Raw genomic sequence first — 26,982 nt, 5'->3', positions numbered from 1 at the left:
CAATCTGTCAGATTACCTATCATGCTGGCTCCAACTGCTGTGTCCAAGGGTACTTGCAGATAGTTGCAGCAGAGCTGGGATCACTGTAAATCACAGTTACAGTTGTTAGTCCTGGAGGATAGAAAACAATTGAGTAGCAGTCTGAAGCTTGTGGTTCATTAGCAGAAGGTTACTGGGGGAATGAGAAAAGAAAGGACATGGAGCTAATCTGAGACCATGTCTGGCCTCCTTTAAATGCAAGAATAAAAGAGGGGGGGGGACCCTAAGTGAAATTAAATTTCATATATTGGCCCATCCTGAGTGGCCCATGCAACAGTAGCTAAGATTTGACAGTGTCTGATTGATTCTTTTTGCATTGTTCTTTTCTGTTATAGATGCAATCCTAAACATTATTTTCTGTGAGCAAGGTCCATTACAGTGGGACTTGCTTTCGTGTCAATATACATCAATTGGCTGTTAGTTACATTTCTTCATTTCTTCAAGGGAACATTGATGCCCAAATAGTTTAAATGATATGCCTTGAATCAAAAATCCAGGATACAATGTCAAGGCTTATTGAGTAGGGTCTGAAATGCTATGATTTCTCTTTCCTCCAATGTATTTTCTCACAAAGACATCACATTAGAGCAACACATAAAGATTAAAGCCGTGGTTTCATTCTTATCTTCAGAATAAGCAGGTAACTAACTGCCTTAGTTCCCATTAATAAAAGATTGATTATTTGGGAGACAAGTGTTACCATAAACCTTTCCATTTTGGCAAAATTTTCAGTGATCATTAATTCCTTGTGGAGCTTCACTGAGATTTATTCTGATGCTTCCTAACAGGAAATTCCCTATATATATATAGCATATGCCAGTTCTTTTGGGTGCCATCTTAATTTACCTCAGCCATCAGAGATGACTATAGTCTGACAGATCTTTAGAGAACCACATTGAGGAAAGCAGAATTTATATACATATTTCAAAGATGAGATTATTCAACCAGCACTTTTTAAGACAAAGTGTGAGCTAATTTATATACTGTTTAAACTGGTGCAGAAGCCACAAAAGCAAGTGTCTAGGTCTTCCATTGAATTAAAATGAATAATTTTGAACATTGGCATTTCAGTTTATATCCCAATTTGCATGACTTTTATTTCCTTTAAACATTACAGTTAGTTGGGCTCAGGCCTCCAGAACCATTCAGAACTTTTTTCACTCAGGACAGATTTTTTAAAAAAATAATGCTTTGCTTCCTGTCAGTAGTAAAAACAATTTACATACATTTTAAATAATACATATACTTAAATCGGTATATTTAACTGTCAAGCATTTTCATTCAAAGAAAGTTTACTTTTCTGTAAAGAATATAGTTCTGACCTTTACTTGGCCTTTAAGAAAAATGTACATAGCAATTGCGAGATGATTTTGTTAAGATGCCAACAACATTTTAAAAATATCATTATAAAGAATTATAAGTTACTAAATCTTACTGATAATTCAGTGTATGGATTTTTTGTTCAATTATTCATGGCTCTCAGGAAAAATGTATATGAGGGGAAATAAAATTCAAAATCACCACTGAGGCTGTATAGGTTTAGCAAGCCCACTGATTCTTCTCAAAATAGTTGCAAGATTTTGAGTTTCCAAGAATCATTTCTCAAGTGAGTTGTTTTAAAGGAGAAAAAAAATGGGGAGAGGGGATGTGGTAATTATTTGAGCTATGTTACATCCTGAGATGAACAACAGTCTCCAGATTGTTGCACCAAATTGCACCAAAATTTGCTAAGAAGAAACTATCTAATAATTTGTGGACCTTCATAATATCCAGCTATTCAAGTAAAATGTGTTCTTAAGATGTCTTCGGAAGTGGCAACCATTTTGCCATTATTCTGTCCTCCATCTGGCCCTAGTTTAGGATTGCCATCATGTGGTCTTACTCTTTCAGTTGCTAAATTCACCATTTGCTCCAGGAGAAATAACTTTATTAATAATTTAAATTAATACGAACATAAAATGGAATAATTTTCCTTGTTGTTGTTGTTAGTTGCAAAGTCATGTCCGATCCATCACAACCCCATGGACAATGTTTCTCCAGGCCTTCCTGGGGAGGCCTAGAGTCCATTTAAGCTCATACCTACTGCTTCATTCCATCCAGCCATTCCATCCAGCCACTTCATTCTCTGTCATCCCCTTCTTCTTTTGCCTTCAATTGTTCCCAGCATTAGGCTCCTCTCCGGTGAATCCTTCCTTCTCATTATGTAGGTGGCCAAAGTATTTGAGTTTCATCTTCAGGATCTGGCCTTCTATAGAGCAGTCAGGGTTGGTCTCCTCTAGGACTGACTGGTTTGATCATTTCACAGTCCAAGGGACTCGCAGGAGTCTTCTCCAGCAACCATAGTTCAAAGGCCTCACCTCTAATTGGATTCAGACTGTAACTATTTAGATATTTTTCATGATTGGGAAATCATAATTATTTTATATCTCTCACCCCACCTGACAATCTGAAGAGATTTGGTGATAAGAAAAGAGTTTAGCTGTTTTGACAGTCTGTCTCATTTCTGTTTCAGTATTTTATATAAACTTTTTCTCCCATTTACACATTTATTGACCTAAGTGAAGACTTGCTTATTATAACAAAATAACTTGGTTAATAAGTGCCATAATTAACTCAATTTTTAAAATATAATTGGGGCAGTATTTCTGTAAATAATGAGCAAAGTATTTTGTTGGTGGTGTTGGTTGGTTCTTTTTGCTAATGAAAATTCCTCAGCAGTTGGTGTGCCTATAAGGATAGGGTCAATTAAAATTAATTCTGTTTGTATTGATTGCCTTTTTGTTTATGCAAAGATTGTGCAAATCAAGTGTGCAGCAAAAGCTTCCTTCCTTTTAAAATCTATAACATTTGCTTTTGGAACTGGGGGAGGAGAAAACAAAAATCACAGGGTGTTTGAAATTTAAATCAAAGTAATATGGTCAATAGAATCAAGGTTATAGTGCCCTGGAAGGTTTTTTGCTGGCCTGTATCACGATGCATCCTGGGTAAGTGTGGTATGAAAAGTCAATTGACAGATGTTTGAGGGATAGGCAGAAGGAATGAAAGCATGAACAGGCTGGGTTTTGCTTATAATGTGGATATACATGGAGGTCATATTAACCCATGCATGAATTCAATATGAACGATATATGCACAATGCTTTTGATTAATAACTAAAACTTTACTATTCTTTTTTTTTGTAAAAAGTTATCTGAAGTTTAATCATTCTGAGACACAGGTACAAAACAAAATTAAGTTGTGGGAAACTGCTGCATGTGCTAGAATTTTTGTTTCTTGAGCTTTATTTCCAGGTGATAACACCCACCATCAGCTGCTTTCCAATTTTATTCTATAAACCATAGAAAAGCTGCTTACAAAAAAAGGAGAGTTTTTTTTTAAAAAAAAAGTACAGATAAATGTATTTAAAACTTGACTGCAGGCTTTTATTGTGTGCTAGACTTTATGGTATTTATGACTTGTTTTTGTCCATTATTTGTTAAGTGTTTGATAATGCCACAACTCACAAATGTTATTTTTTGTAAAGAAAAGAAATTGTTCCAACATTTCAAAAGGTTATCATCTCCTTTTTCTTTCCACCTGTCAAGACAAATTTAAATCTATTAAAACTCTTTCCATTGCGTAGATCAGGATGTCAAAACTCAAGGCCTGGGGGCCCATGGGGTACTTAGATCTGGCCCATGGGGCTGCCCTTGAAACAGCAAAGGACCGGCCTGCGGTTCCTCTGCCAGAGCTCCATTTTTGCTGGCCAAGGGTTGCAGGATGCAGTTGCAGCTGAAAATGGAGCTTCCGAGGGTTGTGGGTGGCCCTGCTGAGCTCTGTTTTCTCTGGCAGAGCACTCGGTCCACCATAGGCGGCCCCAACATGAATGACATTGAGCTGGCCATGTCCACCCTGGTTATGCCCACCGTGGCCCCCCTGAAGTCAAATGCAACCCTGATCAATGAAATCGAATTTGACACTCCTGGCCTAGATCAATGAACAAAATCTATTTCATGCTATATCTTTTTTTTTTTTTTTTTGCACATAGAATGAATAACCTAGAACTAATATAGTTTTAAACTACATGTTCCTTGGATATGCATGACAGATTCCTTTGGGATTATTTGTTGTTTTATTGAAGCATTTACCCCCATCTAATTTTAAAATGTATAGATAGCCCTAGAGTAATTGCCCAGAAATTGATTATGTAAGGCTCTGCTGGTTATTTTTTCACTTCTAATTATTTAGAAGCATTTACTCATCATTGACTATAGCATATTTGTTTGCTTACTTGTTTGTTTTGCTTTTATTTTAGGACCAGAGGATTTTATGTACTGTTCTTTTCCTATTCATCTCTATTTTTAAGATTATTCCTCTCCCCCACAGCCCTATATTTCTATAGTCCGTGAAACATAATTAATTGTTAAAATGGTCAAAGGCAGGAAATGGAAGATTTTGGAAAGAAGGTAAGGGGCCGACTTGTATAGAGTACAGGGAGATGACAAAGGCAGTTTGGAAATGGAGGATAAGGACATGCAGAGCGCCTGTAAAAACAAATAAACAATAATAGTCCAAAGGGCTCCGTTTCCTTTTTTTCACATCTATAGTAAGAGTGTGTTCCATTTGGCTTGCAAAATGACTCGGAACCTGCTGAGGAAGGAGGTGAGAGACAGAACATTTTCCCATTAAGCTTGGCTTTTCATCTACAGTACTTCCCTGACAAATGCAATTGATTCTGATGGTATTTTTTCCATTCCTATCTAATCCCTACTAAGTCTGAACTATAGGCTGCTGTTTTGTGTCTTGGCTCTGATAATGTTTTTGTGCTAGCATAACCTAATGTCATACAATTAGAAATTATATGTTAGCCGTTAGTCATAGCCCACTGAGTTTACATTAGACAAAGGAAATTAAACAGGAACCAGAGGAGACCTGGTAAGTGCTGCGTATTTCTTTTATACTCCAGAAATACTACATTTCTTTTGATGAATTAAACATCAATATCTACAGATGTAAAACCATCTCTGCTTTAGGCAGAAGCACTCTGGACCTTTTGCTGGATACATAATTGACCTTGCTGATGTGTGTAGTCTTTTACTGCATAATTTCCAGATGCATTTTCCTCCAAGTACAATGCATAGTCCAACTATATGCATATTTTTCCTTTCTAAAATGAAACAATTAGTTTTATCAACCTGAATGGGATTACTTGTAGGTAAATGTGCACAGAATTGCAGAATCAGGTATCAGTCCTATAAAATGTTAAGTGTAGGAGGTCACTTTCAATTTAACCAGGCTTTCTTTTGAGCAGACATGCATACATTGGCATAACTAGTCTATCTGTTGACCTGAATATGAGTCAATATATATATCCATTATTTGCCAATAGAGATGGGGGAAAATCCATTTTAACAAGAAAATTCTCAAAGGATCTGTTTTACTGACCAGTAGATGTCAGAATTTGACCTTCCTTAGTATTAAATCTTGGCCTCCCCTTCTTTTTTAACTGCTTAAGCCTTTTTGCTAGGCTTTGGCTACTGGTAATTTGAATGTTTTCCTTACCACTTATGTTTTCTTATTTGCCTAATAATGCTACTAGTGGAGAGTGGCCAAGAATTTTTCCAATAATACATTTTGAGGGATTTCATTTTTTCTGACCCAAAAGTCAGCTTTAAATTGTGACCAAATTACCAAGTCCATTAATTTTTCCTCAAAAGAGGCATCTTAGAATACATTCCCTCATTCTAATATAGATGATTTGTTTTTCTAATGAATTTGTCACATCTCAGAAACACCAGTAAATTGTAAGCAGACAATTTAGACATTGGTGGTAAAGAGAAATCGTTTGCAGAATTTCCCAGGTCTATAGAAGTGGAAGAATGTATCATGAAACATTTTATCTTTTTTCTCCAAATCTCCAAACTAGGGAAGAACTGGAATGGGGAAATGCTACAATTCTTGTGATTTCAGAACCAATAACTTTTCCAGTCTCAGTCTTCATGTCTTCAATATTTTCTATCATGGCTGCAGGCTGAGCAAGTAAACATTAGACTGTAACCAACATTGCCCTGTTTTCTGCTTGTTCAACAATACCTCTCTTGTCTTGCTAAACTCCCTATTGCAAAAGTGGAGGATCTAAGAATCTTTTGTATGGGGGGTGGGGGTAGGGGAAATGCATGTATATAAAAATGATACCTGTGCTGCTGGCAAGATATACTCAGTTAGATGCAAACCATTGTCTTACTGCAATATCAATATAATTCATTTCACTTTTGTGAGATATAGGTTATTAAATGATTTTCTTTTTAAAAAAGTTAAATCTTGCTATAGGCAAGATTTAGCATGCCTAGAGATTTAACTGAAAGAATTAAATGAATTTAATTTTCTTCCTTTGGTGGGTGCTTTAAAAAAAAAAGATTTGGCAGCAGGATAAAATGTCTTTGGCAGGGGTGGGGGGACACAGAAGGATTTGCTGCTCCATAATAAGAGAAGGCCTTTCTGGTTGTAGTGCTTTTAAGTGGGTGCCCATTTTTATCTCCAATCATGTAGAAATAGCAAAGGAAGCAATAGCTAGTCATCAAAGAAAGCAGCAAGAAGATTCTTCTTCCTGCTTCACCCAATATGTACTAGAACGAAAGAACCCAGCATTTGCTTCCACTTGGCAATTCAATTGTTGTCAGTCCTAGTGGAAAGCAAAACAAAGTTGGAACAAACTATTTCCATAAAAATGCATATTTTTGATCTGCAAGGGAAATAGTGCTTTTCGAAGATAAGCAGAAAGTGTTTCTTGGTGAAATTAAAAGTTTCCACAATTTAGGATCTTCTTTTGATCACTTAAGAAAAGTTCCTTAAATGTCCTGTTCTATTTCCTATTGTTGTGACTACACAAACGGACCAAAACAAGAAAGGAGCTCTCATTTTTTAAATTTCCCTCTACTGATGCCTGATATGCTGCCTTTTCCTTTCCTCCTCTGTAGGACTGTATTGTACTAGTCACTTGGTTTGCTCACTATATTTGCCATATTGTTCATTGGCTCCCGACATTCCCAAGAAAGAGCCAACAATTAATTAAGAGCCAACAATTAAGGGAGTCAACCTATTCTCCAAAGTACCTGAGGGCAGGACAAGAAGCAATGGATGGAAACTAATCAAGGAGAGAAGCAACTTAGAACTAAGGAGAAATTTCCTGACAGTTAGAACAATTAATCAGTGGGACAACTTGACTCCAGAAGTTGTGAGTGCTCCAACACTGAAAGTTTTTAAGAAGAGGTTGGATAACCATTTGTCTGAAGTGGTGTAGGGTTTCCTGCCTAAGCAGGGGGTTGGACTAGAAGACCTCCAAGGTCCCTTCCAGCTCTGTTGTTCTATTCTATTCTATTCTATTCTATTCTATTCTATTCTATTCTATTCTATTCTATTCTATTCTATTCTATTCTATTCTATTCTATTCTATTCTATTCCTTAATGAAAGCCCAGAGGAAAACCCGAAAACAGCCTCCTATTGTTGCCTGATGGGAGATCAATCTATATCAGGGCTGTCAAACTTGTGGCCCATGGGCCGGATGTGTCACATGCTGGCCACACCCATGCGCGGTTTAGCAAAAGGGAAAGTTGTGATATGTCATGTGACACCACCGTGATGATGCGAGTTTGACACCCCTGATCTATATCTTTAATTTCTCCTTGATATTTTGTCAAGGGATTTTTATTTCCAATTTTTAAAGAATTGTTTCTAATAAAAAAACCCCAGGAAAAATGGAAAATATATTTTTTAAATATATTTTCAAAGTAATGTTTAATGTTTAAATCTCAATCTTCATGCATGTCACCCTGAAAATAAATAGCATTTAATTCAGCAGGACTCAGTTTAGAATAGACATACATAAAACTGTACTGCTAGTAATCCATTTCATGGAACAATAGTCTTTTTCCAAAATCTTAAATCCCACCCCACCCCCAACTCTTTCTGAAACATCTGAAAAATATTTGCTCTTCAACAAACCACATTTAAAAACAAATTATGACTTGGAGCAGATGTGAGCAACTTGTATGAGTTTACGTTCTAAAAAATAGTAGGACCAACAAAAATTACCCTGATTTCATTTAATTTACACTGAAATAAAATTAAATTATGTTATTCTTAGTTACTTAGATAATATTTTTTTCTTTTAATTTAAATCTTTAATTTAAAGATTCCAAGGAATTATATTTAAAACTTGCAACCTGCCTATGGCCCTGGTCTCTTAGGAGGGGTATCTTTGGCTTTGAAAAATTGGTAATTCTACTTGCACTTCAAATGACTTAAATACACAAATGGAGTTTTGCAAAAATTCTGTTAATACCCATTGAAATCAAGAATTGGTGCATTAACAAAATCCAGCGTAGGCACCTAAGTACCTTGTTTCCCTCTTATTCATGAATTGTAAGGAGCACATGATATTGTTAAAATGAAAATTTCCCTACTTTTACATCTCTAAAATGCTGTCCATTTGGGATCTGTTTTTTTCTTTTTAGCATTTGTCCCATGATTGCGGGGTTCACTTGTTTGCATTGCAATTAAACACACAATGAATCTGTCAATGTATGACATGATAAGGAATTTGTTCTTTGGTAGGCTTGTTGTAAAGTGTGATATTATTGAGAGTCTGAGTGAGTGTGGTTTCCCCAATGCCATCCAGTTGTTTTCCATGCCATCATGGAGAAAAACTACTTACGTGGGCATTAAGATTTGATGACAACTTGACAGCACATAGTCAATTATCAATGAATCAGTCCATCACCTTAACCACCATATCACATTGTTCTTTTCTATCTGGGATTTCTAAATTTCAGAAATGCCTGGGTTCCTGGGAAATATTATGCTGGATCCTTGATTTAACCCGGCTCACAGAATTGTCATTATGAACAAAAACTTGAATAGATTTTGAAGTATCCCATATGGCAAAAGTCATTGAAGAGAAGTTTGCAGCATTTCCAGCTTAGCTTCCAGGGGAAACTATGTGATAGAATCAGCAGAAAATTATTACTTACCCTCTGTATTTCTCCTTATCACACAGACTAGTCTTTCCTAGTCTGGGTCCTTTAGATTTGTTGGAGCTACAGTTCCTAAAATTTCCAGGCATATTTTCCCAATTGTTATTCTTTGGCTCATTTTTGTTTGTGGATTTGTGTTGAAGAGTGTGCTTGATTGACTGTATATTTGACTCCACTTAGTAGATTTTTTTACCAGCCAGTAGATTAATGTTGTATATGGGCTTTAGCAGTATTACTACAAACATTTTCATTGGATCCTTTGGAAAAGTACATAGTCTGTTTGTACTGAGTGAGGAAAATTCCAAGAAACAGAAATCAGGGAATTTCCAGAGTTTTATTATATAATTTCCAGTTATTTGGTGGCAATGAAATCCCCTTGCTTTGTAGTGATTGGCATTCGTCTCTACCTTTAAAATACTTTTTTACCATATTAAATAGAAAGGAAGCTGGAATATGCATGTGTACATTAGCACATTGAGAATTTTATTTCTGCACAACTAACCCATTGTTGAAACAAATGAGACAAAGGTTTTGCAGCCTACCAATTTAATTAACAAAGCTTTTCTGGTTGTAATGTTGTTTATGCCAGAAATTTTGTGGAATTTTATTTGGGTCTGAAGCTTTCTTCAGACAAGTTTGCATAACACAGAGACATGTGTTATGGGTGTGGGTGTCAAATTATGACAACTGGTACTACTTTGACTACTGCAGCTTCATCATATTTTCTGATCATCAACTCTACTTGGAGAATTATGGCATGATCTCTTGAGTTTCCCAGGATTGTAGCCTTGCTCATCACTGTAACTCCTTAGCAGATACCTAGGAATTTTTTTTTTTGGTGTGTGTGTGTGTGTGAATTTTCAAAGTATATATGTAAAATCTTTTACATATACTTTTAACAGGAAATACTGGGAAGCAACACTCTGGTGTGAGAGCCTTCTGTGCCTATATCTGTTGAAGAAGAGAGAAGGCAACATTGCCAGATTTTTACTAGTAGGTCATGCTTGCTCATAGTATTGTTTTTCTCCTCTGTTTAGTCTTTCAATATAATGAGAGAGAGTTCTACTTATCTTATTATTCTTCATGAAGAGGTTGTTTTGCTAATAATGAACCAAAGTGCCTGTGCCTGGGGGCTAATTGATTTTTAACCACAAAACATCATCTGGTGCTGAATGTGAAGGTGTGAATAGTTATGGACATTCCTCAGTATGCCCATGTAGCCCCTCTGCTGCAATAACTTCCAATAGGCATCTGTATACAATTAAAAGTGGTGATTATAACCTATAAGACTTACATGGCAGGAACACATGACTATACTTGAAGGACACCTGTCTTTGGTTTTCTCTGCTTTTACAACATACTCCAAAAGAGTGAGCATGTTCCGGCTCCCTTCTCTTTAACAGTGTCATCTGATAGGACTTACAAGATGTACCTGCCCTGTGGAATAATAAAATAGTAAAATCCCAAGATTTTACTTGCCCTTACCCTGAGATTTTAGAAAGGCTTGGAAGACAAGGTTGTTCCCGTGGGCATTGGGACCTGGATCTTGATATTTTCATTTGGTGAACTATGATATTTGTGGGTCCCCACAAATGGAGGCTCCAAGATCATGCATTTTATTATATTGTAATTTTTGCTGGTTTTGTGCTGCTTATTATACTCTGGTTCTTACTTTTATATTCCACCCTAGTTGAATTTTGTGAGTCGTCATGATTTATTACATAAATATCATAGGACTAAATCTTATATGCAATAGCTCTGAAATCAACTGTGAAAAGTCCTCTTGAAGAGCTAGTTCTTTTCAACTTCCCAGAAAGCCATAAGAGCAGGGGCCATCCTCATGTCAGAGGATGAGCTGTTCCATATTTAAAATGTGGTTAAAAATGCTTATTGCAGCTCCTTTCAGAGTGAGAAACATGTATTCTGACTATAAGCTTTTCAATAATAATTTGTTTTCCCCAATATATTGGAGGAAGAGGAGGAGGTTGACATTATTGGACTCCATATAGTGGGAGCATTATAAATTGGTTTGGAATTTGCTAGCCACTGCCAAATTTTAATTGCTACAAAATGGCATGACTCGAGCTGTCCAACAATCAGAGAATGGCTTTTCAGAGATTTGGAATGTAGCCCTTTTAATGGCGCAAGTGAATGTACATATCAATCTACCTGATGACAAACAGAAGTGCAAAATATTTGGAAATAGATATTTCTTGTTTATATGAATTGTAGTCCTAATTCGGACATTCATTTTTAAGAAGCTTGGTCTCTGCTGTTATAAATGGTTTCATTCCTTCTTTTGTATATATTTCCTTTTTTTTTAAAAAAAAGAAAAACTTAGATTTTATTTTGTACATGAGCTGCATGTGACTTGCCAACATTTATAAACAAACAAGCAAACAAAAAACCTGAATAAATTCACTGCCACCGAGCATCACAGCTGCCATTAAGGATCTGCCTCTAAGATCAAAACGAGGGCACAGACGTCTCTGTTAATAGTCCCATTGCTACAAAATGCTATTCCAACTGGCCTTAAAAAAACTGTTGTATTGCGTCCATGTGGATATTTAATAGGTTTTTAATAGTTTAACATTCTCTTATGTTTTTTATTGTTGAATTCGTAAAGCACTTTGCTATATTTTACATCTAGAATATATAAGTGGAGAAAAATGTGCTCTTCATTTTATAGTCAGCCTGAATGATTTGTATCCTTTATGTACATTTACATTTTGGGTACCTAGCCATATACAGATAAAATGATTTTGAAAGTATTAAAGGTGTATAAAGTAATTAACGCAGTAGGAGAATAAATATTGTTGTACATTTTTATATATACCATATAATTCCATCTTTTGGGGAATTTTGAGAAGATAGTCATAGAATTGAAATAAACCATTTCAGCTATCAAGGCTGACCCTCTGCTCCGGTTTATAATAATCCAGTCCCCATACTATCTTTATAGCATTTTCTGGAATATCTAGAGCCTTCCAAATTGAATGTGGTCCAGCATTTTTAATCAGTTTAAAAGCTGCTCTGTCACCTTTGTGATATTTTGAGCCAGCAGCCTGGTTTCATTTGATTAAAGTGGAGCCCATCTTTCTGATATTGGTTTGTCTTTTCCAAAAACAGTTCCTCAGTATCTGTAACCTCCTTTGTGATGTGACCATTTCATCCTTGAATCAGAATTGATAAATTATGCCTGATTAGCTGGCTCCATGCACGGAATAGGTATTATATCTAAGAATAGCAATAGAATGTCTACTTATATATCACTTCATAGTGCTTTATAACACTCCCTAAGCAGGTTAGAGAGTCAGCATATTCCCCAAACAATCTGGGTCCTCATTTTACTGACCTCGGAAGGATAGAAGGCTGAGTCAGCTTTGAGCCAGTCAGGATTGAACTGCTGGCAGTTCAGTAGAATTAGCCTGTAATACTGCATTGTAACCACTGTGCCACCACAGCTCTATATTGAATGTTATATTAGCAGTCCTGAACACCAATCTGCCTCTTAGTAGATCTGCTACTTGGAATATTGCAACTAGTTTTGGTTGCAACAATATAAAAAAAGATGTAGAGACTTTGGAAAGAGTGTAATGAAGAGCAACAAGGATGATTAAGGAACTAGAGGCTAAAACATATGAAGAACGGTTGTAAGAACTGGGAATATCTAGTTTCATGAAACAAATGACTGGGATGACATGATAGTGATGTTCCAATATTTGAAGGGCTGCAAAAAAGAAGAAGGGGTCAATTTATTATCCAAAGCACCTGAAGGCAGTACAAGAAATAATGGATGGAACCTAATCAAGGAAAGAAGCAACCTAGAACTAAGATGAAATTTCCTGGCAGTTAGAACAATTAATCAGTGGAACAACTTGCCTCTAGAAGTTGTGGGTGTTTCAACATTGGAGGTTTTTAAAGAAGAGATTGGATGACCATTTTTCTGAAATGATGTAGGGTTTCCTGCCTGAGCAGGGAGTTGGACTATAAGACCTCCAAGGTCCCTTCCAACTCTGTTATTCTGTTATTCTGATTCCTAGACTTTTCCCAATGTCATTGATGCTAGAATAGATCATAATTATTACTTTCTTCCCACCATTATCTAGCAACCTATCGAGAGAGACTGGATATCTGTATTGGGAGGCAAATTACCATGTAATCTATATACCCATCAAAACTCAAAAGTCCTCTGGAGAAGGACCTCATTATGAAAGTATTGAAAGAATACTATGTCTCCAGAGTGTGTAGTCTCAACTAATGATCTGATTTCACTTATAATATATTCTCCCTTCTCTAGTATCCCTTTCTCATACGCAGAACAAGATCTACTTTATCTTCCTAAGAATGTAACTGGTTTATTTGGAAGATGTCATTACTCAGAAACCCATAATATTATTTTAAATTAATTTATGCTATCACCCCTAACCTTAATGGTTGTCTATATATATATATGTCTTTGGTTATTCAGGTTTTCTCCCGCATAAAATTGGAAGTGTATATATATGAATCATATGCCACTAAAGTTACAAGGGACTTCTGATTATTTTCAACAGTTAAAACAGTTATCATATAAAAGTCCACAGTAAGAAGATTCTTATTTTTATTTATTTATTTATTGGATTTTATGGCTACCAGTCTGGACTAGTAGTTAAGGCACCAAACTGTTAAGTTAGGGGCCAATTTAATTTTTCCACAGAGGCTGTTCCAAAAATACTGGGCAATTAAAGGTAACCAACACTACTTGGTTTCAACATTCCTTGCTTCATGGAAAAAGGAAATCATCAACAGTTTCTGAAATATGTTCACTGGATCAGTGGGTGAAGATAGCCTCTGCACATATGTTTGTTTAGAGCTTGTCAACCTATTGGTAACCAGTGCAGAAGTCACAGAACGTATGTGCAGCTGGTATCTCATACATGTTAGTACATTGGCTATCACATTGTCGAGCAGAAATTTGACATATATGTAGCCATTTTATTTGGCTCTCTAGTATACTCAGTTATTCTTTTTCTTTCTCTTTCCTATGTAAGGGACTTTTCCAGGCTCGCCAAATTCTTAAGGTGGGGGAAAGGAGTGAATAGATAGTGAGGATTGTTTTGGCTAGGTGACTTTCTTTCCCGTGGGAACAGAGGCTGCTCCTGGTGAGAATGGAAGGTGGAGTTTGAAGACATGAGGAAATGTGGATTGATTGTTTATTGGAGAATGTGATTTTTGAGGGGTGTTTCCAACTTGCAATATTACGTGGTGTAATTCCTGTTTGTGTCAGATCTGGAATTACAACAGACTTTGCCAATTTGATGACTATCTAAATAAAAGGAATTTATTTTGGAAGATGGACTTTGCCTATTTATTTTTTGAATGGGTTTCATCACTTGGAAACTTGACACACATTTTGTATGAATTTCAAATAGTTTCCAAAAGCAATCCCACATAGAACACTGAGCTATTTGCATGAGGAGATGGTGTAAGAATTTTTTTACTCAACCCATGCTATTTAAATTACTGTATTTTTCAGAGTATAAGACACACCGGAGTATAAAACGCAACTTAGATTTTGGGAAAGAAAATAGGGGAAAAAAATCTGCTACCAGGTATTCATCTGGCTAGTGTCCTTAGTCTGGTCAGCTTCAGCACATTAGTTTGCTGGTTTTTTATCCCCTGCTTGGGGATAAAAAACAGCTTCTAAGGCACAGCTGAGAGGAAGCAGCAATGAGAAAAACGGGCAAAACACAGGGAGATCGCTTCACTCAGCTAGCGCTGAAAAAAAGGGCTGAAAAAAAAGCTTCTAAAGAACAGCTAAGAGTCGGAGCAAAGCATGGAGATCGCTTCACTCGCTAGCACCTCATTAAAGCATAGCAGAGAGTCGGGGGAGCAGGCAAAGCTGGGAAGATTGCTTCACTCGCTAGCGCCTTGTTAGCGCCTTGTTAGGGCTGAAAAAAAGCTTCAAAAAAACCTATATTCGGAGTATAAAACACACCCAAATTTTCAGCCTCTTTGGGGGGGGGAGGGTGCGTTTTATACTCCGAAAAATACGGTATGTGAATATATTCATTTCATTTGTATCCTAATGGCCAATGTATCAATTTGCTAAGAAATAAAGAAACGTTTATAGAAGCTGAGGAAAACATGGAACATGGGAGGACCTAGAATCATAGAATTGTGGCATTAGAAAGGATCAGAGGAGCATCTAGTTCAATCTTCTGCGATATGCAGGAAACCAATTAAACCAACTATAAGACATGGTTGTTCAGCAACCTGCTTAAAAACTGAAGAAATTGAGAACCCATAACCTCTGGAGGCAGACTGTTTCACTGAGGCACAGATCTGACAGACAGGACATTTCCCCTTATATTTACATTACAGTAAATCAAGAGCAGTCTAAGGAAAGCATGATGAAAATGGATCATATATCCAAACTCTGCTTTAGTTAGTGAAGCTTCCTATCTGATAGCAAATGTTTTCATTCATGTTGAAAATTAAATTAAACATGGTAAATTCAGAGGTTAAAAAAAAAAATCAGAACATTAAAAATCAATGCTAGGGCTACCAGAAAATTATAAGTCTATGTTCCCATCTAGTGAAGGCCAGATCTGTTTGCTATCATCAGTGTAATTTAAGAATAAGTATTTTTATTATTATTATTATTATTATTATTATTATTATTATTATTATTATTATTATTATTATTATTATTATTATTATTATTATTATTTTAAAAAAACAGAGATGGGGAAAAGCTTGTACATTTGTGGCTTATACTGGAAGTCTGTCAAGTTGAGAATTCCCTCATCTGGTATTGGCAGTTTTCTTCCATAGAGGCTTAAACATTGTGTGGTATGTTTTTTCTAGCAGAGAAGGTTTTCCTCACAATCCCTTCAGGGTTTTCTGACCTCCTGAGTTACTTGACATTGGATAGAACAAAACATTGCCAGTCTTTTAATAACTCCCATTCATTTGTCTCTCTCTCCCCCCCCCAGTATCTAATACCCTTCATAAATAAATAGTCCCTAATTGAATAGGATGCCTTCTTGACAACATTCTCAAAGTGTTTTTGATGAAGCTTTCGAACCCTCTAGTCCCTTTATTGAAACACAGCTGGATCTTTCTGGGATGGACTCCAAAATAGTCCTTCAGCACAGATGAAATTCAGTCACTAATGAGCTGTTTATTTATTATTTTATTTGATTAGATTTAGGTGCTGTTTGGTTCCGGGATGACTCTGGGTGGCTCACAATGTAAAACAAGCAGCAATTAAAAAAAACATAATTATTTAACTACAGCATCCAGCCAAATAATACACTATATAAATAGAAACATATCTAGCAAAGGGACTACATTCACCCTAATCTAAGGCCTACAAAAATGGCCAGGTTTTTAAGGCTAGCCATAATGTCATCAGGGTGGGAGCCACATGAATATCTGGGGTGGTGGGGTGGAATTTCATTCCAGAGAGCAGGCACCTCAACAGAGAAGGCAAATATCTTAGGTTCTGATAGATGGCATTATTTATTTGAGGGAACCTGGACCATGTCAGGTCTAATTGGGCAGGCAGACCCTCCCATGGGAGAAAGGCTGACCCTCAAATAATCTTGATCTATGCCATATAAGGTCTTTTCATCTTTACTTGGCATGGCTGCTCTTCTGTTTTGCTCCTGAGCTACTTTGAAACACAGCATTGGATTTCCCTTCAGGTTTAAAGATTGGAATGAAGAATGGGAGAAAACTTAGTCTTTTGAACTTCCTTCCTTCCTTCCTTCCTTCCTTCCTTCCTTCCTTCCTTCCTTCCCTCCCTCCCTCCCTCCCTCCCTCTCTGTAGTGAGAGGCTAATATAACCTGCCATTGGACTCAAGGATTTTTATACAGCAAAGTGTGGTGATTTAATCATCTTTTTCTTTTCCTCCCTGCTGGCAAACACCTGGGCCTTCCTAGTGGGAGTTGCCATCAGCTGCAGATTTTAAGGCCAGTTTCATTTTGTGTTTATTTTGCTTTAGAATAGCACTGGACTTGGCTGCAGGATTCCTAGCATAGTGGTTGGCAAAAACCTGGGAGGGTGGCAATGGTTAGAGAAGAGATTCACAGCTTAAAAATAAAATAAAGTATAAATGCTTGCATTGTTTCTTTCTGTTTCCTGTGAAATTTCTGTCAAGCAAACTTAAGGAAAGTAAAACGCCACACATCCCCCATTATATGAGGTGAGGCCTTGAAATTCCACCGCACATTCTAATTTGAAGTCATGGAAAATCATATTTCCATTGTCTTGCCATAAGGTATGTAGTCATTGACTGTGAGAGATATAAGAATTATTCCTCTAAAACCATAACCTGAGTTACGCCATTTTAAGTGCCTTATGTGTAGTGTGGCTCAAATTCTTACCTAAGAGATGAGCACCTCATTTGAGCATTCATTATTGAGGCCGGTATCTATTCTTGAAAGCTCATTTCCCTTGGATTATAATAATAATATTGATCTTTATGTGGATCTTATGCTGAAGATTAAGATTTATTCTATCATGCTGGATTCATATTAGAATTGCATGGTGTGGGTTTCTGTGTGAATGCTTAATAAAGCAGTAGTGCTATTATAGCTATAGCTCTGTGCACAGTGGATGGGATTAATATTTGAAGCTTACTCCCTTGATTAACAGAGTGGCCTCAGGCCCTAGTTTCTGATACTACCTTTGTCTTCTTTGGCTAAAATTTTACCCCCATACAAAAGGTATGGTTGGATTTGCATATTTCATTATGCACAACACACAACACATGTTTTTTTTCTTACCAGCCAAAAGGTACAGCATATACTAGGTATATACTTTAAACTGTCCCTAAAACCTTGCTATTCCATTCTTTGGACTAGCTCTTACTATTCCATATTGTCACGCTTTCCCATACTGTTTCCAATCTTTTCTTGCCTTCCTTTGTAAAATCAGTTCATCAACAAAATATTTTTTTTCTACACTCCTATGAGGATGTTTACATATTGAGAGGCACCTAAGCCCCTTCCCCATGCTGCTTCAGAGGTTCTTGCAAGTTAAAGAGATTGGAAAATGAAAAGCCAAAGGGAAGTACCTCATCTTTCTGTAAATTCTTTAAACATAAACCAAATCATATTTATTAAACATAAATGTCTGAAGAATTTAAAAAGTCACTATATAAGTATTTACCCACAGACAGGGAATATTTCCAACCTGCTCAGCCTAAATGAAGGCCGTTTTTTAAATTTGTATCCCATGTTTCTTCATGTGGTTCTGTTCACAATGCAGAAGAAAGAGACAGGCTGGGACAAGATACAGCTGCATCTGGAATGGGGGAGGCATTTCTTTTTGTGGTTGTCTGATGGATTACCCAAGTCAACTGAGGAGTAAGTTGGAGTCCAGAACTTTGAAAGTGAGAGATTTTTTTCTCCCTTTCTGTCTCCAGCTCTCCTGGGATTTTCATTTGAGTCACATTACACTTATTGCAACTTCAGATCAGTTGTAATCTGGCTTTAATAATGTCTTTATTTTTATGGGTATTATTCTTGGCTGAAGGGGGATTCCTGAGAGCTTTGTTGTCAGACCTAGAGCAGAGGTTGCCGTGAAATCTCAGCACTGGGGAGAGACTGAAAAGCAAAAGAAGGATGAAGTCTGAAGCCAATTTTTCCTATATATGGGCATTCGGAAACCACTTCTCAGGTCACATAGGAGAAAGAGATCTGGCATCTCCAAAACAAAAGACCATGAGGAGATTACCAGCAGTGGAATAAAGAAAAGGTCAGGAAAGGGTTGCCAAATTTACATTTTAGAAATTTAAATGAAAAGCATGACATACTTGTTCTGGAATTCCCTGTTGCTTTGCACACAAAGACACTTGTTTTCTTCAGCGGTGAGAAACTTTGCACACCAAGTCATCATAAGCCTGAAATTGGAATCCCTGGATTTAGCCATTGCAGTGTTCTGAAAGCAATCTATTATACAATTGTGATGTTCTTTAAGTGCAGAGAAAACTTTTAAAATAAACTTGCTTTCATAAAAAACGTTGTCTGGCAAATCTGAGGCATTACATTTTAGCTTCCCTTCACCAACTGGATCCAGAATGTTATGAGAGAAATTCTGTAGAAAACGCAGAATTTTATTTGATTCTGTCACTTGAAATCACTACTATCATCTCTATTTCCTTTCTTTCTTGAAAATATTTACAAGGCTAACAGAATACCTTGGACTACAAAAACAAATAATTTAGTATTAGGTGAAATAAAACCTGACTATTGATCTAAAGAATTAAGAATTGTTTATTTTATTTTTTTATTGGGGCTACGTAGTAGTCCAAATAAGTAGACCTCTTACAATATATTAATAATTCTAGATATTTTGGACGAAGGCAGAGATTAGAGAAGACTTGAAAAAATTGATGGCAAATGCAAAAGAGACCAGCAAAGACAATATGGTTTGATATTGCCACTGATGACCTAATTATAAACTTACAAGAATACAGAGAAGTAGTTATTGATACTTAGTTCCAGTAAAATGATATCCATTGGGCCACAACTAACTACTGGACAAGACTAAGTAAGGAAAGGAGTGGAACCGATCAATATGACAAAATTTGATAGACCAGGTGATGAAATATCTGAACTATCTAAATTTCGAACAAATTATTTGAATTTGGAATCAACTTAGGGCATTGAGGGTTGCAAAAGGTCTTGAGGGTTGGTAAAATATTTGAAAGTAGTGCTTCATAGAGTGAAATGCCCAGGGTCAAAGCATTAAAGCCACTCTGTCACCTAGATCAGGGGTCTCCAACCTTGGCAACTTGGTCCCCAGCTGGCTGAGGAACTCTGGGAGTTGAAATCCACAAGTCTTAAAGTCGCCAAGGTTGGAGACCCCTGACCTAGAAAGCAATGATACAGCTGTAAAGTTTAAAACTACTTCTAAATGGCTGTGGAGATTCTCAGTCATAGTTGTTGTTATGTCCTTATAAGGGCATCCGCCCTGATTGGCTGCCAGCCATCGGGCGGGAGATTTGAATCCCTGTCAAGGGGCGGTGCGTCTGCCGGGAGCGAATATAAGGAGAGCTCCGGCAGCGCGCCAGCAGTCTTGACTCGCTACTTTGTAATGAATAAAAGTTGCTTAATGTATCGAGCTGGTCCAGTCTTCTTTTCCCTGCGCCGGATCTAACACTGGCGACGAAGGACTAGAGAGAAGAACCTTCACAAGACTCTTGGCACGATCGCCCACCGAACAAAATCACCACACCACAGCGATCTTCCAGAATGGCCACCCCGCAAGCCCCGATGACCGCGCTGAACCCGTTCGACCCATCCCGGGAGAAGTGGAGGTCATACATGGTCCGATTCCGGCAGTTCCTGCGAGGCAATGGATACCAGAACCTCGATGAGGAGAGAAAAAGAGCCCTCTTCCTGGCTCATTGCGGATCGGACGTTCTGGAGATGGCGATTGACCTCGTGGCACCCAGGGACATCGAGGAGATGTCCTGGAACGACCTGCAGGAAGTCCTACAGGAGCACTATGCACCTACAGGCACCCCCATCGCAAACAGGTTCACCTTCCAGCAAAGAAACCAGCGGGAAGGTGAATCCATCAAGGAATTCGTGGCAGCGCTTCGCCAAATCGCTGCCAACTGCGAGTTCGACAATGTGGACAATGCCATCCGGGACCGCATTGTGTTTGGAATGCGAGATGTGGGGCTGCAGAAGAAGTTCCTCAGCCGGAAGAAGATTCCGCTCAAAGATGTCCTCGACGAGGCAACGGCGGCTGAAACGTCTGAGCAAGCAGCCGCCGCGATGGTAAAAGCAAGGGGGATCCATAAGATCCACAAGTCGGGCCCGACCTCATCAGACGAGGCAACCACTCAATCCGAGTCTGATGAGGAAATGGCCGTCCACAAGGTGTCCCGCCCCCCCAGGCGGGAAAACCCACAGCATGGTGACCGGGGAGAGCGATGCGGCAGCTGCAGAGGCGACCACCCCAGGGCAAACTGCAGATGGAGGGACGCGACCTGCCGCCGATGCCTGAAGAGGGGCCACATCGCAGAGGCCTGCAGAGCCACAGATCCAGCCCCGGAACCACCCAGACCACGATTCAGGGAAAATCGCAAAGATAACCAGAGGACATCCAAACGGTCCTCAAACCAGTCCCGGCGCGGGGAGGAGGAATATCCCCGCAACAGAACGGTGCACCAGACCACCACCATTGCTCACACAAGCGACGAGGGAACCACCAAGTTCCACGTGACGCTGCTAGCAGAGGGGTCACCATGCAAGATGGAGGTAGACTCCGGATCCGCCTACTCCATCATGGACTGGCAGCACCTACAGCAACTGAACCCGGCATACAAAAGGACCCAGCTGAAAACCCCGAAGGCGAGACTTGTGGACTTCAACGGGAATCCCATTGAAATCCTAGGCAGAGCCACAATCCGGGTGAAGTACAACGACTTCAACGGAAAGCTACCCATCACCATTGTGCAGCACAGCCGACCGAACCTGTTGGGTGTGGAGTGGTTCAAGCCGCTGGGACTTTCACTTCAGGGCATCCATGAGATCCGCAGGGACGAACTCGACTCCATCATCGAAGAGTTCAAAGAAGTCTTCGATGGTAAGCTGGGGAAATTTGTGGGGAGGCCAATCTCCTTTAATCTGGACAAGGGAATCACCCCAATCAGGCTCAAGCCCCGCCGAGTTCCATTTGCCCTGCGGCCCAAAGTAGACGAGCAGCTGGATAAGCTGATTGCCCAGGGCGTCCTGGAACCGATCGATCATGCCTCATGGGAGACCCCCATTGTGACCCCACTGAAGCATGATGGGTCTGTGCGCATCTGTGCTGACTACCGTTGTACCATCAACAAGGCGTTGGCACAGAGCGCATACCCAGTCCCAGTGGTGCAACATCTGCTGCATTCCCTGGGATCTGGATCAATTTTCGCGAAACTGGACCTGGCCCAGGCTTACCAGCAACTGCCAGTGGATGACAAAACGGCGGAGGCTCAAACAATTGTCACGCACAGGGGGGCATTTAAATGCAACCGCCTCCAATTTGGAGTCAGCGCTGCCCCTGGCATCTTCCAATCCATGATGGAACGCCTTCTCCAAGGCGTTCCAGGGGTGGTGCCTTACTTCGATGATGTGCTCATCTCCGGTGACTCAAGAACCCAACTCCTTGAAAGGCTCAGGCTTGTCCTGCAGCGGTTTAAGTCCAAGGGTTTGAGGGTCAGGTGGGACAAGTGCATCATAGGAGTACAGGAAGTCGAGTTCCTGGGCTTCCTCATTGATAGCACAGGCATCCACCCCACCAAATCAAAAGTGGAAGCAATCCATGAAGCTCCAAGCCCAAAAAACAAAACGGAGCTTCAGGCTTTCCTTGGGTTGCTCAACTTTTACGCCATTTTCTTAAAACAGAAAGCCACAGTTGCTGAGCCACTCCACCGCCTGCTGGGAAAATCGGCTTCCTGGAAGTGGGGCCAGGAAGAGGAAGCGGCATTCCGGGCCATCAAAGGACTATTGACATCCAAAAGCGTCCTCATTCAGTACAGCGAGACGCTCCCCATCAGACTGACCTGCGACGCGTCGCCTTACGGGGTGGGGGCAGTCCTCAGCCACGAACTGCCCAATGGCTCGGAAGCCCCAATCGCGTACTTCTCAAAGACTATGTCCGGCGCAGAACGGAACTATAGCAAGCTGGACAAAGAAGCCCTGGCCATCGTGGCTGGAGTGAAGCGCTTCCACGAATATCTCTACGGAAGAAGCTTCACCATAGTCACAGACCACAAGCCTCTCCTGGGACTCCTCGCAGGCGACCAACCAACCCCGACCTTCATGTCCCCAAGAATGACGAGATGGGCAATCTTCCTAGCTGGCTACTCCTATAGGCTCGTGCACCAGCCAGGCACAGCCATAGGAAACGCTGACGCCCTCAGCAGATGCCCGTCGAAGAAGCCGGTCGAAGACCCAGCCCCCACGCTCCACCTACTGCACATTGATGACGACGCCAGCTGCCCAGTGTCATCCGCAGATGTGGCCGTCCACACCCAAAAGGACCCCACACTCCGCAAAGTGAAATCCTGGATCCTCAGAGGGTGGCCATCGGGAAAGCCAGAGGAAAGGTTCAGCCCATTCGCCAGGAAACAGGAGGAGCTGTCCACCATGAAGGGCTGTCTGCTATGGGGAGACAGGGTGCTGATTCCAAGCACTCTGCAACGGCGAACGTTGGAGACCCTGCACAAGGGGCACCCGGGCATCGTCCGCATGAAGGCACTGGCACGGAGTTATGTCTGGTGGCCCTCCATGGACAAAGACATTGAACAATGGGTCTCCAGATGTGACCCGTGCCAAGAAGTTCGCCCAGCGCCGCCGCAATCCGAGGTCGCGAAGTGGGAGACCCCCAGCAACCCCTGGTGAGGGTTCACATTGACTTCGCGGGTCCGATGCAGGGGCGACACCTCCTCATCGTGGTAGATGCCTTCTCCAAATGGCTCGAGGTGGTGCCCATGGCATCTACCACAACGGACGCGACGATCCGAGCCCTGCGCCGTCTCTTCGCCACTCATGGTCTACCGGATGTGCTGGTCTCAGACAACGGCCCCCAGCTCACATCCTTGGCCATGGAGTCCTTCCTGGCGGGACTGGGCATCCGCCACGCCCTGTCCGCCCCTTACAGGCCGGCCGGAAACGGACAAGCGGAACGCATGGTCCGACTGACCAAAGAGGCCCTCACCAAGATGGGCCCGGGGGACTGGCAAGAGCGCATAGACAATTTCCTCCTCACCCAGCACATCACGCCACACGCCACCACCCACAAGAGCCCGGCCGAACTGTTGATGGGCAGAAGGTTGAGGTCAGCCTTGGACCGGCTGCACCCCCAATACAGCCCGGAAGTGACCGCAACCGCCAGCCGCCCGCTTCGCGCCTTCAGCAACGGAGATTCAATTTTCGCGCTGAATTTCAGCGGCTCTCCTAAGTGGCTGAAGGGGAAGATTGCCAGCACAACCGGCCCCAAATCCTACATCGTCGAGTGGGAAGATGGACAGTTCGCGAGACGTCACATCGACCAACTCCGAAAAAGGTGGGGGGGAGCGCATGAAAACCAGCCTGACGAGGGAGGCCTACAACACCCCGATGAGGTAGACCTCCAACACCCCGGCGAGGTAGGCCTACCACACCCAGACCGGGCAGGCCTACAACAACCCGGCGAGGTAGGCCTACGACACCCCGACGAGGTAGGCCTACCACACCCCTGCGAGGCAGAGCAGCACCACCCCGTCAAGGTCGGCCCAGCCCACTACCAGATGCTGTCACGCCGGCAGCCCAGCGAGGTAGACCAGGGCCAACCGCACGGAGGATGGCAACACCAACCCAGCCAGGTGGGCACCGGGCACAGCAAGGCCAGGGACCACCAACCCAGCCCGCAGGTAGACCGGGACCTGCCCAGAGGAGGAGCAACGCACCCCACCAGTTACAGCAGCCCATGCCAGCCCAGCGAGGGAGACTGCAGTTCAAGGCGAGTAGACCGGGACCCAGCCAAGACGGGCAACCCACGACCCACGGGCGAGGGTGGCACACAACTCACCGACGTGGGGGACCCCCGCCCATCACAAGAGACAGCCAAGAAACGACACCCCGACCAGGATGGCCCCAGACACCAACCAACGGTAGACCAGGGACTAGGGGGAAGGGGAAGCCGACAACAACCCGGCCAGGGAGACCTGCACCACCCCGGCAGGGGAGACCTCCGCCGCCCCGCGGAGGCAGCGCCGCAACAACACCCCGACCAGGTCGACCAACGCCAGCCAGACAAGGTAGACCAACGCCAGCCCAACCGAGGGGACCAACGCCACCCCTGCGAGGTCGGACGGCACAACAACAACAACGAGAGCCAGCACCACCCGAACCGAGCGGAACCGCCACCCGAGCGGCAGCAAGCCGGACCGAGACCGAACCACAGCGCCCGGGAGACCAGGGAGGAGCAAGCAATGGACTTACCGAGACTCAGACGCTCTTCCCGGGTCGGAACCGAGCAGCCGAGGCGAGGCGAGAGATCCACAGGACAGGAGGAAGACCACCAGGACCAGCGATCCAAGGTCTGCGGTCCGGCCGGAGGCGCTGGGGGTGGCCCCGCTCACTCGACAGCCGAACCGAGCCCGGTTCCGGAGAGGGAACCAGGAGACGAAAGAGCCCCGTCCTTCCAGGCCGGAGACGGAGGAGAAGTGAGACTGCGCAGGTCAGCTAGGGTGCCGAGGCGTCCGGCGTACCTGCGCGACTACGTAACGTTTGTGAATGAGATTGACATTTCGGACTAAGGGGGGAGGAGTGTTATGTCCTTATAAGGGCATCCGCCCTGATTGGCTGCCAGCCATCGGGCGGGAGATTTGAATCCCTGTCAAGGGGCGGTGCGTCTGCCGGGAGCGAATATAAGGAGAGCTCCGGCAGCGCGCCAGCAGTCTTGACTCGCTACTTTGTAATGAATAAAAGTTGCTTAATGTATCGAGCTGGTCCAGTCTTCTTTTCCCTGCGCCAGATCTAACAGTTGTCTTGAAGGTTCTTTTTTCTTCTTCAAAATGTATCTGGACTGGTGTTTTTTTTTTTCTTGAAGAAGAAGAAAATGTTTCGCTTCTCATCCAAGAAGTATCATCAGTTCTAAATTCAGAACTGATGAAGCTCAATTGTATGAGAAGTGAAATGTTTTCTTCTTCCTCCTCAAGGAGAAAGTCCAGTTGCCTTTTGAAGAAGAAAAAAAAAAGCAAGTTTGAGATTACATCAAAATAAATAACCAAGGATTCCAAGCAGTTTACATGTTTATTTAAATATGGCTGACAAAAACAACATAATTTTGTGGGTAAGATCCAGCAAAGGCAAGCTTTTGGTAATCCATTGATAGCTAATGGAACTGTAAAAACTTTTTTTTCAATCTGAACCCTCCATAAATGACTATAATTTCTAGAACTGCTTATATTAATTGATCTAAACAATAGGCTTAAACTTTTTATTGATCATCATGCTTTACCTTAGTTATATCATTTCCATTGATGTGTTTTAGATCAATGATTTTTATGCCACTTGCTTAACTGGATTATTGAATGAACTCATAGGGGTGTGTATGATGTTATACAATATACTGAACCATAAACATGCCTAACGTCAAAAACCAAATAAATAATAAAAATAAACCAGTAAATATCAATCAGGTTTATAACTAAACAGCTACTGGGTTTTTCAATGACCTGATTAAGTGTGCTTTACAAATATAGCCATGGAATATGTCAACCTGACTCTTAAGAATTTTATTCAAAAGGTGGTCAAATTAAATTTAATAAAGTTCATGTTCAAGTAAGTATGTGACAGAATTTTTTTAAAATAAATCTGTATGAAAAGAGGAGAAGGATAGAAAGAGATTGCATTATTAATTGTTGCTATTGTAATCATCTAGCTCAGGGGTGTCAAACTGGATTTATTTGAGGGCCGGATCAGCATTGTAGTTATCCTCCGCGGGCTGACTGGGGTGGGAGACAGTCAGCAGATGGGACGGACACCTCCTGCAGCACTCTGCTGGTCAACATGAGGCACGGGGAGCCTGCATGCAGCCCCCCTGTACCTGATTTTCGGCCTGGACGGCCTCCTGCAGTACTCTGCTGGCCAAAACAGGGTACGGGGGTGGCGGTGCATGCAGCCCCCCCACACCCAATTTTTGTTAGTAGAGGCACTGTGGGCCGGACCTTTGCTATTTCCAGGCCAGCTCCGTGGGCCTTGAGTTTGACACCCCTGCTCTAGCTAATTTTAAATAAATTAAAAAAACCCTGCAAGAATTACAGGTTAAAAAAAAAGGTAGGGTTTTTCTGAACTTCTATGTACTTTGGTTGGACTGTAGGAAGCTGTTGGCTAGCTGCAATGTGTTGTGATTTTCTTTTTCCAGATGTGTTCCCAGCCTGGGGTCACTTGAGA

Source organism: Pantherophis guttatus, chromosome 3, assembly GCF_059756535.1.
Source record: "Pantherophis guttatus breed Tessera chromosome 3, ASM5975653v1, whole genome shotgun sequence".
NCBI lineage: Eukaryota > Metazoa > Chordata > Lepidosauria > Squamata > Colubridae > Pantherophis > Pantherophis guttatus.
Note: the sequence above shows the minus strand (reverse complement) of the source record.